A 12,342-nucleotide genomic window follows, 5' to 3' on the forward strand; every position below is an offset into this window, starting at 1 on the left:
TTCCCCCAAACCCCTACTGTGGTGAGAGCCTGGGAAGGGGAACCTCCAGACCAGAGCCAGACCCAAGCCTGAATAGAGAGGCAAAGGGACATGGAAGGAGGGGAACCCTGGCATTGGGCAGCCCCAGCAGCCCTAAGGGGAGGCTCAGAGCCCCCCTGGCTACTGGCAGTCAATCATCTGTGTGCCCTTGGGCAGGCCCTTCCCTGTGGAGTGGGGCCAGTGGTGTAGAAGTTGCTTTGCTCTAGCGGCTCTAAGCCTAGCGGCTTGTCACAATCACGGGGGAGTTCAGGGAGCATTAGATTCCTGGATCCCCAGTGGGCCGATGAGACTGGGAGTCCAGGGTTTTTGTTTGGACACTTAGTAGCCTTAGTTGGCCACTGACCCAGATGCCTCAAGTCCTTGGTTTTCTTCTCCAGGGAGTGCCCCACCCACCCTGCAGTCCTCTCAAGCCTGCTTCCTCCAAGGGGCACCCTGAGGTCTGGGAGGGTTTGGAGTGGAGGCAGGTAGGATGTCAGCTTTAGCATGCGGTGACTGGATGGGCAAACAGGCTCATTTCTGCAGAGTTAAAAGGCAAGTGTGGAGGCCTTTGGGGGCCTCTGGGAAGACCTCCTAGAGAGGCTTTGGAGGCAGGCCCCATAGGCTCCTGGAGCCCAGGTAGGAGCTGATGGGGCCTCTGGATGTGATGTGTGGCGTTATGGAAGGGCTGAGGTGGGGGCTGAGTCTGGCGAGGGGTCCTCAAGTTCATGACTGCTGGCTCTGGCTTCTTCTCTCCCATCTGGAACTCAGTTTGTCCATCTGTAAAGAGTCATGCATGTATTTGTTCATTTACTGAACCTACTGGCCATCTCCTCCATGCCCGGCTCTTCTAGAGCAGCGGTCCATCTCAGCTGCACATTGGAATCACTTGGGGGAGTTTAGAAAAGCCTCATACTCTGGCCCATCTCAGGAATTCAGATTTAACTGAGATTGGGCCTGGGCTGCCCGAGTGATGACAGCTGCGTTCCAGGTGCATTCGAAGTGAACTTGATCACGCAGGAAGCACACGGGTGAGCCCTGCCCTGGTGGGCTTCCACACTGGAGGGAGAAGGCAGGCAGTGAGAAGACAAAGCATGTAGTGCGCATCGTCAGGGGAGCAGTGCCCTGCAGAATCACAAAGCAAGGAGTGGCTGGAGAGCCGCACGGGAGGGGATGTCAGTCTAGACAGGGTTGGTGGGGAGGCCTTGTTGCAGAGCGTACTTTTGTACAGAACCTGAATGGAGTGGAGGGGCCGTCCTGTGGCTGTGAGGAAGAGTGTTCTAGGCAGAGCAGTAACACGTGCAGAGACCCTGGGGGCAGGCCTCTGCTTGGCTGTTGATCTGAGCGGGGAGCTTGAGATGCAGGTCTGAGACAGTCCGGGGATCAGGGAGAAGGCCTTCAAACCCCTCCTCATCCTTCTTGCTGCAGAGGGTGTCGTGGGAGGACAAGTCACCAGGTCTCTTGGGACCCCTGTTTCCTCACCTATAAAGTGGGCAGATGGTCCTTGAGCAGCCCTTGTGAAGCCACAGAGGTGAGAGCCCCCTGTGAGAGGCTCATTCTTCCCCTGGGCTCCCACCCTGATGGCTTTTGCCCACTTGGGCCTTCCTGGGCCTCGTCAGACCCTAACCCATTACTCCCCCTAGCCTCCAGCCTGAGGATGGACAGAGTTGGGTGCTGGAGACCAGAGAGAGGAAGGGCCAGCCAGATGGGGATCCCCGAGGGGCAGTAATGTGGTGGCTGCCGCGTGGACCCTGGGGCCAGCTGGCCTGGGTTCATACCCTTGCTCTGCCATTTGTTGCCTGGGAGAGCCTCTCTGTGCCTCCCATTTCCTTGTGTGTAAAATGGGGATGCCTGCAGCACCCACTTAACAGGCGCTGTGAGGATGAAATGCGTGCACAGCAAGGCCCAGGGCAATGCCTGGTGCGTAGACCATGGAGTGTGGAACAGAGCACCGGCTCTGGAGGCTGCATGTGGTAGGTGGTGCAGATCCCGGCCCCAAAAGTCTGACCCTCCTGAATCTCACTCATCTCAGCTGGGAAATGGACAGAATCACGTGCACCTTTCTGGGTGCGGGTGAAAATCACAGTGGGAGCTGGTAGTCTGGTGGGCTTACACAAGGCCCGGTCATGTTTGTCCTCATCTCCTGCCAAAGGAGCATCCAAGGGGGCTTTGAGGGGTATGGCCTGAGTCGTGAAGGGTGGGGGGCATGGTGATGGGAAGGGGCACATCACCGCATTGATCCACCGATGACTCTGGTAGGTGTGCCAGAGCCTCCTTGCATGGGGACTTATTGACCTGGGGTTCTCTGGCCCTTCATACTGTTGGGTGGCCCTGCTGCAGGCGCTGGGGTGATCTCTGGCTCTCTATGCAAGGCAGGGCTGAAGGTCTTCCCTTGCCAGTGAAGCCACCTGTGGCCCAGGTCCTGCTTTCGGGGCCTGCCTCTGCTGCCGACTCGCTGTGTGACCTTGGGTAACGTGGCTGCCCTCTCTGTAAATGAGAGCACAGGATTAGGCAGGCTCTGAGGTGACCCACTCTCCTCACCCAGTCATGCTCTGTGCTTTCCACGGCCTGCCTCCTGCCCTGCTCAGGCCATGTCCTCCTGGAATGCTGTTCTTGCTGCCTTGTGGGCAGTTAGACTGACTCGAATCCAGCAGGACTTAACTGACCTTCCCAGGGCATGTGGGGGCTCTTGCGGGAATCATGTCTCTCCCCACAGTTCCTGAGCACCTTGAGGGCAGGATTGGGCTGAACCGCTCTTGGTCATCCCCTCAATTTCCAGTGCCTGGCCCGGAGACAGACAGACAGACAAACCGGGGAAGCCGCCAGCCCGAGGCCTGGGTGTGGAACTGAGGGACAGGATGGTGCCCACAGCAAGGGTGGACCCCCATGAGTCTGCAGGGTTAGCCCCGCCCTCCCCCCCCGCCGCAAGGAACTGTGTGCCTTCATTTTTCTCCCAACCTACTAAACTAGCATTTTTATGACCCAGACATGTTGGAAATGAAAGGAAGGCAAATTCTGCTTTATATTCCAATTGACCTTTATGCTTGCCAGTCGCTCGAGGCCTGGGCTGGGGGCAGTGAGGAGAGGCAGGGCCGGCCTCGATGCTTGGTTCCATGTGGAGAGTGGTGGCCCACAGCGCTATTGCGGGTAGGGGAGCCGGAACACAGTTTTGCCCCCTCTTTCCCTGTCTGTCTGTCCTCAGCTCCCTGCCTCCTTCTGTCTGACTGTGGCTTTCCGTTCCCCTCTCACGTGTTCCACCCCATCTCTTTCTTCCCCCTGGCGCCTGTTGGACTCCCTTGTTGTCCCACACCACCCACACACAGAGAGTGTTGGGCTCCCTCTCTGTTTGGGTGGTGTGGGACAGCCTCAGCCTTGGTGGCCTGTGGTTAAGGGCTGGAGGCAGAACGGCTGTCAAGCCCACCTGTTCCTTGTGGGACACATCCCAGCCTCTCGCCTACTTGGCTGCCCACCTGCTTGCCCGCCTGCCTCATACCTTGATTACGGCCTCGGGCATCTCAGTACTGAGCACTTCCTGGTGGGCACCCACCCCACCCAGACCCCTCCCTCCGACTCAGGGTGCCCCTCAATCCCACGACAAGTCTTGGCACTGCTCAGGGCCCTGTTCTCCTTGCCTGTGGGGGTGAGGAGGGCTGGCTCTGCAGACTTCCCAGGGATGTCGGGAGACCTGGCCGGGTGCAGAGCTTCAGAAGGGAAACTACAACCTGGGTTCAAGCCTCGGCACTGCCACCTGGCTCTATGGCCTTGGCAGACCACTCACCCTCGCGGAACCCAAAGTCTAGATCTGTAAAATGGGTAGAGTGGCTGCATTAGCTGCAACAGCACAAAGTGACTAGCTCAATGCCTAGCACATTGTAGGCACTGAGGAAACAGGAGCTGTTGTAAAGTGGGCCTGTGTGTGAGGAGGAGGCTGGATTCTCCTTCCTGTCCCTCCTCTCATTCCTTTATTCCTGGACCTCAGTTGTCTCCAGGCCTCAGTTTCTCCCTGGGGTCTGCTGAGAGGTGGTGCCCCAGGAGGAGGGATGCTCTGCTCAGCCCTGGCCCTGGCCCAGCACAGGTGCCCTGAGCAGGGATCCGCCTCGAAGGCGCTGCCTGGTCCTGGTCTCCAGCCAGCTACAGGGCGGAAGAGGGATTGAAAAGTCATCAGAGTTGAAATCTCCTGGAGAGGGAGCTCTGGCTGGGCAAAGCGGGGCCCTAATGGGAGCGGACAGAGGTAACATTTGCCTCATTCTCTGTCCCTGGGGCTGTGGCTGAGGGGAGGATGGGCAGCATCAACCTCTGTCAGGGCCCTGTAGAGGGTGGTGTTTATGTTCAGTGCAGTCTCCTCCCTCCGACCCAGCTCAGGCTCTGGAAGCTGGCAGGGAGTCCAGTGAGGTCCCCACAGCAGAGCAGCTGGAAGAGAACAACCCTTAATCCCAGGGAATGAATTCCAGCTAGGAGACCGTAGCCAGGGAAGGAGTCTGAGGCTTAGGACTGGGGGGCGATGTGTGAGGGTGAGTGGTTTCCGGGGTCAGGTCTGTTCTGAGAGGAGACTTCAGCAGGAAGTGGAGTGTGCGCAGCTCTCACCATGCTGCCTTTCACTTTATTGAAAATGAGTGGCATGTTCAATGTGGGTCTGTCATGAAGGGCTTTCTCTCTTTTACCAAGGTGTACATGTATCTTAATAAATGATTTTAAACATATGGAAAATTATAGAGGATAATATAATGGATTACCCTGTACCCAAGACCTGGCCCACATACTGATATCTTCCAGTAACAGTTTCAAAACTGTTTAAGAAAGAAAACTTTGCAGGCTGGGTGCGGTGGCTCATGCCTGTAATCCCAGCACTTTGGGAGGCAAAGGTGGGTGGATCATGAGGTCAGGAGATGGAGACCATCCTGGCTAACACAGTGAAACCCTGTCTCTACTGAAAATACAAAAAAATCTGGCCAGATGTGGTGGCACGTGCCTGTAGTCCCAGCTACTCAGGAGGCTGAGGCAGGAGAATCACTTAGACCCAGGAGGTGGAGGTTGCAGTGAGCTGAGATTGCACCAATGCGGTCCAGCCTGGGTGACAGAGTGAGACTCCATCTATACATAAATAAATAAATAAATAAATAAATAAATAAATAAATAAATAAGAAAAAAACTTTGCAAATATGATTGAAGGCCCCTGCATACACCTCCTTGCCCTCTCCCTTCTCTTCCTCCTTGGAGGCAACCACTGCCCCATCCTGGAGATATCTTTAAATCTCTTAATTCCTGTGCACTTAAAAAATGCAGGCGGGGCACAGTGGTTCACACCTGTAATCCCAGCACTTTGGGAGACCGAGGTGGATGGATGACTTGAGGTCAAGATTTGGAGACCAGCCTGACCAACATGGTGAAACCCTGTCTCTACTAAAACTACGAAAATTAGGCAGGTATGATGGTGCACGCCTATAATCCCAGCTAGTTGGGAGACTGAGGCAGGAGAATCACTTAAGCCCAGGAGGTGGAGGTTGCAGTGAGCTGAGATCACACCATTTGCACTACAGCCTGAGTGACAGAGTAAGAATCTGTCTCAAAACAAAACAAAACAAAACAAAAATATATATACATATCCCCACACATAATATTTAGTTTTATTTTGCGCGTTTTCTTTTTTTTTTTTTTTGAGACGGAGTCTGGCTCTGTCGCCCAGGCTGGAGTGCAGTGGCCGGATCTCAGCTCACTGCAAGCTCCGCCTCCCGGGTAGCTGGGACTACAGGCGCCCGCCATGTCACCCGGCTAGTTTTTTGTATTTTTTTTAGTAGAGACGGGATTTCAACGTGTTAGCCAGGATGGTCTCGATCTCCTGACCTCGTGATCCGCCCATCTCGGCCTCCCAAAGTGCTGGGATTACAGGCTTGAGCCACTGCGCCCGGCCGCGTGTTTTCTTTTTTTTAAGAGACAAGGTCTCCTCCCTCTGTCACCTGGACTGGAGTGCAGTGGTGTGATCATGGCTCGCTGCAGCCTCGACCTCCTGGGTTCAAGTGACCCTCCTCCTGCTCGCCTCTGGAGTAGCTAGGACTATGGGCACGAACTACCACAATCTGGCTAAGTTTTAAACTTTTTTGAAGGGACAGGGTCTCGAACTCTTGGCTTCTAGTGATCCTCCCTCCTCAGCCTCCCAAAATGCTGGGATTACAGGTGTGAGCCACTGTACCTGGCTTATCTTTTGTGTTTCATGCATGATAAAAACAGGATCATGTTGCACATGTTCCACTTGCTTTTTTGGCTCAGTGCCACATGGCTCTGTGGTTGCTGTGCTCATTTTCTTTGCTGTGTAATGTTCCACGGTATGACCATGCCCCTGTCCAGTTACTTGTCCATCCTCTGGTTGTGGGCACCCAAGTGATTCCACAGTGATCTTTCTGTTTCTACAACATCCTTGCCGACGTGTCCGTACGCTCTGGGGGAGCTCCTGGCGGCGCATGCCCAGGTGTGGCATTGCAGGCCCGGGGGGAATTGGGGGAGCTCCTGGCGGCACGTGCCCAGGTGTGGCATTGCAGGCCCAGGGGGGAATTGGGGGAGCTCCTGGCGGCACGTGCCCAGCTGTGGCATTGCAGGCCCGGGGGGAATTGGGGGAGCTCCTGGCGGCACGTGCCCAGCTGTGGCATTGCAGGCCCGGGGGGAATTAGGGGAGCTCCTGGTGGCGCATGCCCAGGTGTGGCATTGCAGGCCCAGGGGGAATAAGCCTGCAGTCTTTCTCAGTGCTGCCCCGTTGCTCTCTACATTCTGCGCAGGGAATGGTTTCCAGTCCTGCCTCCCTGTTGGAATCCCCCAGGGCCTGTTAAACACAGGTTTTCACAAGGTGCCAGGGTCTATTAATATAAAATGGGGGGTGGGGAAGTCAGGGAAGGCTTCCTGTAAGAGGAGAATGAATGCTGAGACTCAGTGGTCAGGACACAGTGAGCTAGGTTGAGGGGAGCTGGCTGGCAGAGAGGTCATTCCAGGAGGAGGGAACAGCCAGGACAAAGGCCTGGAGGCCCGGAGAGAGGGCGTGATGTGCTCGTGTTTGGAGGTTGGCTGTTCTGCTCCTGGGAGGCTGCTGGGGCTGAGGGGGTGATGTGGCAGGAGCTGGGGACATGACAAAGGTGTCTTCTTGCCCGAAGTGGTAGCTCCTGACAGCCAGGTCTCTGGTTGCAGCTGGAAGGAGGTTTATGAGAAGCCTGAAGTGCGAGGAGATGTTAAGTGCCTTATAAGTACTTTGATTATTTTAAATTCCTTAAGTGGTTTTCTAAGATGGTCCTAAGTATCCCAGGGACACAGACACAAAATCAATTAGGAAAGTGCAACAAACCCAACAGGGGAAAAGAAGGGGAAGCCAGGAGCCCTCTTACCTGCCTTCTCTCCCTCCCTCACCCCCACAGGACCTGGCCAGGACTCCCTCCCTCACGCCCCAGGCCCTGTGCTGAGGTCTCGTGGAGGGAAAGAGTGTGCGTGCTGGGGAGGGGTGCCTGAGTGTCTCCTTAAAAGATGGGTTTCTCTCCTGAATGAGCCTTTATTCAGTGGCCTTGGAGGAGACTGGGTTCCCCAGGCCTGGCTTCCTCAACCCCACAGATGCAAAATCTTTGGGCATTCTTTTAAGTTACGGTATTACTGTTTGAATGTATCATACATTCCCATGGTTCAGTCTTCAAGGTATCAAGAGACACGCTCCCACCCCAGCCTGGCCCTAGAGGCAGCCATTATTCCCTGTGCACACTTCCAAAGAACCTCAGGCCTGCACATGGGCTGGGCTGCGTGTTGCACGCTTGCAGAGGCTGGGTTCTTTGGAGATCCTCACCACCGACCTAGCATAGGAAGGGGATTAAATGCATATATATGGCCCCGCGTTCTGCCACCTCTATGCCCCCCAAAGCTGCAGTGCCTGCTGGGTGACCTTGCAGCATTCCCAGGGACACGCTTCGTCAGTGTGTAAGGACCTTTATCTTTGTGTGACTGCGTAGTGCCCCTGTTTCTGGTCTCCACATAATGGACATTAGGTGGTTTCCAATCTAGGCTCTGACAGAGCTGCTGTGGAAGTCTTTGCATGGGCGACTTTGCACGTCTCTGCAGGACAGACTCCTCCCCACAGAGGGCTGGATCAAAGGGCAGATGTGTTGGCAATTTCCCTTGATGTGGTCACCTTGCCCTCCTGCCAGAGAGGGGCAGGACTGGTCCAGTGGTGCCCTGTGGCTGGGCCTCCACCTCTGCAGGACATGCCCAGAAGGAGGCCCTGTGGCCGATCCCGACCTGGCCTCATGTAGCAGGTCAGGGATTCGTCACCTCTTTCCCTCCCTCCCTCCCTCCCTCCCCCCTCCCTCCCTCCCCCCCTCCCTCCCCCCCTCCCTCCCTCCCTCCCTCCCTCCCTCCCTCCCTTCCTTCCTTCCTTCCTTCCTTCCTTCCTTCCTTCCTTCCTTCCTTCCTTCCTTCCTTCCTTCCTTCCTTCCTTCCTTCCTTCCTTCCTTCCTTCTGTCTTTCTTTCTAAAGAACTTTTCTTATCTTTTTCTTTTTGACAGAGTCTCGCTTTGTCACCCAGGCTGGAGTGCAGTGATGCGATCTCAGCTTACTGCAACCTTCGCCTTCTGGTTTCAAGCAATCCTCCTGCCTCAGCCTCCTGAGTAGCTGGGATTATAGGCGCCTAACACCACGCCTGGCTAATTTTTGTATTTTTAGTACAGACCAGGTTTCGCCATGTTGCCCAGGCTGGTGTTGAACTCCTGACCTCAGGTGATCCACCAGCCTTGGCCTCCTAAAGTGCTGGGATTACAAGCGTGAGCCACTGTGCCTGGCCTCATCACCTGTTTCTTTTGTGGATCTCCACAGAATCTAGAGGGATGAATCACACGTTTCTATTTGTTTTAACAGAGAGATGTCAATATAGGAAAACAAATCTCAGTTCCTAAAAGAAGCGAGGCAGAGAACCTACTGGAAGTTAGCAGCAAGTACCTGATTCAACCATGACCATTTTAATCTTCATGAGAGATTAAGTTAGTGGGTTTGGTTCCAGTTTGTACAGTTGTATTCATTAGGTAAATGTTTACTGAAGATCTGCGACAGGCCCTCAATTTTGCTGTTGAACAAGGAGGTGGGTTTTTCCTTTGCTTTTATTTGCTTTCCAGTTCAATTAAAAAATGCATATTTTATGTGAACCTTGGGAATTAGCATGTGAGGATGGCCCACGGTTTTCAGGACTTTCAGATGCCTGCTGTAGGTGGCTTCTGGGCATTTCTTAGAGACTGCAATGGGACAGAGGGCCTGGTGGAGAACGGTAATAGGGAACTCAGGGATAAATCCCAATAGTTCACAATTTACAGCTTTCACAGTCACTTCTTGATCATTCCACACAAGAGTCCTACAATGCGATCAGGACAGCTTACAGATGAGGAAACTGAGGCCCAGAGAAGTTAATGTGTGGGGGGCCACCTCAGCCAGTTAGAATCAGAGCCGGACTTCGAATCAGGGTCCCAGGCCCCCAGCACAGTGCCCTGCCCCTGCACACACCTGAAAGTCATGAGTGTGTCCTCCTAGTCCAGCAGCTCTTAGTGTAGGAGCCTATGGGTGCTTTGCAGGCTGGAATCAGGTCAGCCCTTGCTCTATCCCATTAAGCACGGAACAGGCAGCCATGGGTCCCTCTGTGAGTGGGACCTGATGTCCCTTAGGCCCTTTCTGTTGTGCTGGTTATAAAAGCCAGCATGTTTGTCGCAGGTTTGGAAGAAAACAGAAAAGCGTGAAGAAGCAAATTGAAATTGCTCACTCATTCTGCTATCCAGGGTGATAGCCTTGATGCGTGTGTGTATTTCCTTCCAGCCTTTCTTCTGTGTAATTTACCAAATTGAGATCACAACATCTATATGGTTCTGTAGCCAGCTTTTGTCCACTAGACTACAGTGGTGAGCATGTTCCAATATCCTTGATTAGTCTTTGAAGACTGGCATTCATTCAATGGCTAGGTCATCACCCATGGGGGGCCCTCGCATCTTTCATGTACCACGTCTCGCTGGTGGCTGGATGTGAGGTCTTGGGGCTGCTTCCCTGGCTGCATCTGTGCGTTTCCAGTGGCCTCTCTCTCCATGAGGAGATGCGATGGTGCAGCCTTGGGTGCTGGGTGGTGAGGAGCAGGAGGTGGGAAGCCCTACCTAATTGGAGCAGTTATCCTGGGAAAGACAGGTGCTCAGGTGAGCTCCCCGTGGGGGCGGGTGAGGAGGTGGATGTGGCAGGTGGAGTGTAGGAGGTAGCCAGGTGTCCCAGGTGATACTTGGGGTGCTGAATGAACTGCAGGCATGGGAGCCAGGGACCGTGGCTTCACTTCATGCATGCTCAGGATGAAAGCCCCCTAAACCCCGGAAATTCAACTCAGGGATTTAAATCCAATGTGGCAGCTGAGGGAGTGGGTGGGCAGGGAGCCAGGCTGGCAGGGAGGGATGACCTCACAAGTATCCTTCACCATGGACAGGTGGGGTTCGTGGCAGGGGGGCCTGGTAGAAGGACGCAGATACCCCTGAGGCTCCCAGGTTAGCACGGCCTTGGAAGCCTTTTTGGACTGGCCCAGCCTGTCTCGCCCACCTCATCTTCATTCCCTCCCTCTGGCCCTGCCATTTTCAGTTCTGTTTCCCCTGAGGCCAGTCTCTGAATCCCCCCAGCTTCCCATCTGCTGGGCCTCTGCTTCTGATGGTCCACCTGCCCCGAAGAATGCTCTGTCTGCCTTTTCATTCCTTTACATTTTTCTTTAAAATGGAGGTACAACGTATACACTGTAAGATACACAAATTTCAGGTGCATGACTCGTTGAACTTTTATAAATGCATGTGCCCGTATCAGACAGAGAACATTCTCATGAGCCCCTCCTAGTTCATATCCTCTCCTCCCCAAGGATAATCAATAGCCTGATTTCTAACTGTGTACTGGTGTCGCCTGGTTTTGAGCCTCACGTAAACAGAATCGTGCAGCGAGGTTTTTATGTCCGGCTTCTTTTGCTCACATTGTCTGTGAGAACCCCCTGGAGTTGGGTCTGTTGGTGGTTTGCTCACTTCTATTGCTCTGTACTCTTTCATTGTATCATTGTTTGGGTAATTCATAATTTATTTACCCTTTCTGCTGCCACTGGACATTTGGGCTGAATCCAGTGTTTGGCTATTATGAATAGAGCCGCTCTGAACATTTGTGTCCTTTAGTGGATGTAAACGCTCGTTTCTCATATACATATTTTAAGTGGAATTGTTGGCTCATAGGTTGCATGAATGATTAGCTTTAGGAGGTACTGCCAATGATTTTCCCAAAGAGACTGTACCTTCTTGCCACCTTTCTTTGCTTTGGTAATCCCACATTTGTTCTGAGGCCCTTCTCCAATGCCCCCTCTTCTGCTATCCTGAAGAGAATAACCCTGGTCACTGGGGTGTCAGCTCTCTGAGGCAAGGTCGTGTCTCTCTTCTTCCCTGCTGTGGTCTCCAGTGCCTGGAACATAGTAGATGTTTAATAAAACGAATGGTTGGATTTATGTGTCTGGCGTGTGCTAGGTGTTTTCACAGGTTATCTTGTGCGAGTCACCAGCTAGGAAGTCAGTATCACTGGCCCCATTTTACAGGAGAGGAGACTGAGGCTTGCTCAGAAAGCAGTGGAGGCCTGCGGCGCTGCCTGTCCCTGAAGCCGGTGCTCATTCTGCAGTTCTAGGCGGCATGTGTTTAGAATTTCTTGCTCTTTTTCAGCTCGCCCACTTTGATTTCACTCGGCCTCATATTCTAGTCCGGGGGTTGTTGAATTAAATCTCGTGGGTGACCCAGTTAGTTTGTGACCCAGCCAGCTCCTGAAGGATCCGTCAGCTCTTTCTTCATTCTGAGCCTGTGCCCCAGAATCAGGGATTTCCAGGTTGGACAAGGGTGGTGAGGCCGCAGAAAGCCCACTTGTATATAATTAAAGCCCTCTTCTGGTGCGGCCAACATTGGTACCTCATTTTTACCTTTTCAAAGTCCCTTTCCACTGATTGACCGTCCATGGAGGTCACAGTCTGGCCACTGTCGTTGGCATTCTCTGAGTGATAACAAATGGAGCCCAGGGAGGTGTGATGTGTCCGCAGTTCCTCCTGGAGCCTGAAGAACTAGGGTGAGAACCTGGAACTCCTCCTCCAGCCTCGCGCTGTACAGTTATTTAGGGAGGGCTGGGAGCAGGCAAAGGATTGGAGTTAGGCCCAAAACCCAGCAAGGCTTGTCCCAGGGCCCCTTTGGGAAGCTATAAAGGCTCTTTCAGAGCATCGATTTACTAAATGGTCTTTTAGAGGCCTGAAAGGTTTGCCGAGTGTCTCAGGGCAGACCCCTGGAGGCTGCT

At 53.8% G+C, this 12,342-nt stretch overlaps 1 protein-coding gene across 3 annotated transcripts in view; it reads left to right on the forward strand.

Annotated features, from left to right (window-relative positions):
- Positions 1 to 12,342, forward strand: part of LOC105474476 (glutamate metabotropic receptor 4) — a 124,607-nt gene that overhangs the window by 19,291 nt on the left and 92,974 nt on the right. The gene's annotated exons all lie outside the window — the stretch shown is intronic.

Source organism: Macaca nemestrina, chromosome 5 (assembly GCF_043159975.1).
Source record: "Macaca nemestrina isolate mMacNem1 chromosome 5, mMacNem.hap1, whole genome shotgun sequence".
Classification (NCBI taxonomy): domain Eukaryota; kingdom Metazoa; phylum Chordata; class Mammalia; order Primates; family Cercopithecidae; genus Macaca; species Macaca nemestrina.